Genomic DNA, 1835 nt, shown 5'->3' with positions numbered 1-1835 from the left:
CCCCCATCACTGTGGCCCCCGCCCCGCCCCCGCCTTCTTTCCTTCCTCCATCCCACCTTCCCTTCCTCTGCCTCTCTCCCTCTCCCTCTCCCCCTCCCGGGTGAGTCCGCCCCTCCCCTCCCCTCTCTCCTCCCCTTCTCTCCCCTTCTCTCCCCTCCTCCTCCTCGACCCCACGAGGGGGGGGCGCGGCGCGGGGAAGTGGGGGTCGGTGCCGCGGCGCGTGGACCTGGGGCTGGGGAGGGGGCTCTGTGGTGTTCGCGGCCGCCCCGGCGAGGGGCGCACGGCCCCGGCAAGGCGGGGTTCGACACACCTGGCTGTACCCCATCTCCTCCCATCCATCCCCACAACGCGGACGTCGTCCACTCATTCCTCGATCCCGAAGTATTTGGGACTCTGTGGCCTTTCGAGGTCCTGGACGCTGTCCCCCTATTTTCCTGCAGCATCTTGGGACCCTGGCATCTTAACACCCCCCCCCCCAAGCCCCAACCTGCAAAAAAATCCCATCCTCTCTGCAGCCTGGAGGGGCATTTAAGGACTTCAACTCCCATCAGCCCATGCGGCCTAGGGTCTGTGAAGCCTCAGCGGCAAGAGCGCACTGCCTACCGGGAATTGTAGTCCTTAGGCATTCCCCGGAGGTGGGAGGGGGCGGCCGGACCACCCGCCTCCTCTCGGGGGTCGTCTGAGGTCGGGCAGCCGGCGGGAGGAGGGCAGGATGGGGGGCTCGGGCTGAGTTTTTCCTCTCGGCTTCGGTCCATCAGATCAGAGCCCGCACCCCCCCCCCCGCGTGTGGGGACCGGTCCACTCCGCTGGTCTGCCCTGCAGCCCCCATGGGCCGCCGCCCGCCGCCGCCTCGGCTGGCGCCCAGGACGAGGCGGGGATAAGCGCGGTGAGTCCGCCGGTGCCCGCGGTGCCCAGCACACCTGCCCGTCCCCACCTGCCCGCCCCCACCTGCCCTCTGCGTCCTCGGTCTGGCTCCAAACCCGGGCCCTGCCTCTCCCCTCCCCAGTCGGCCTCCCCCCTGCGCCGCCCAGCCCCCTCCCGGGGCTGCCAGGGATCCAGGCCGGGGTCCGGCTGTCTGTCCTTCCATCTGTCCTGGATTTCTGCTCCCGTCCACCCTGTGCCTACTTCCTACCACTTGCACAGCCGGCTGTTGGTGCATCCTGCTCCCTTACACAGCCTTCCATCCCAAATCTCAATGTCTGACTTCCTTCTGTCTGTCGGTCTCTCTCCAGTTCACCTCATCCTGCACCTCCATACCTACCCACTTCTCTCTCCCTCCTCCTCCTCCTCCTGCCCCTGTCCTCCCTGGCCTGGTGCTTTCCCCTAAGCCCCGGGTCCCTGCTATTCTAGCTGCCTCCTGCTTTTCCCTGCCCCAGCCCCTGCTGCCTGTGGCCAGCTCCACCACCTCCTCCAGGGAGCCAGCCCTGACTGCCCCTCTCCAGGTCTTGCTTGCTGGTGGTTGGTGTTTTTCTTTGTTCTTCTCCTTTATTGGGCTGTGTACACCAGAAGTTGGGCGGCTCCACTCCCCTGCATCTGGGGCAGCCAGCCCAAAGTCTGCAGTTGGCCCTCAATGAATATTAGTTGGGTGAATGAATGAATGAGTGTCCGTCCCTGAATTTTGTCCCCCCCCCACTGGTGCACCTCTAATCTTTGTCCCCTTACCTATCTGCTCCTTTATTGGTCCATCCTGATTCTGCCCCTTTGCTGGCCTTCCCTCACTCAGCCTGCCTGCCTGTCCTCTACCCTTCTTCAGCACCCCTGTACCCCTGCCCACCTGTTCCCCCCATTCCTGTCCCCCCCTCCTTACCTTTCCCCACCTCTCCCTAGCACAGGAC

The sequence above is a fragment of the Dipodomys ordii genome, unplaced genomic scaffold (genome assembly GCF_000151885.1).
Source record: "Dipodomys ordii isolate 6190 unplaced genomic scaffold, Dord_2.0 Scaffold105, whole genome shotgun sequence".
In the NCBI taxonomy this organism is placed as follows: Eukaryota; Metazoa; Chordata; class Mammalia; order Rodentia; family Heteromyidae; genus Dipodomys; species Dipodomys ordii.
Note: the sequence above shows the minus strand (reverse complement) of the source record.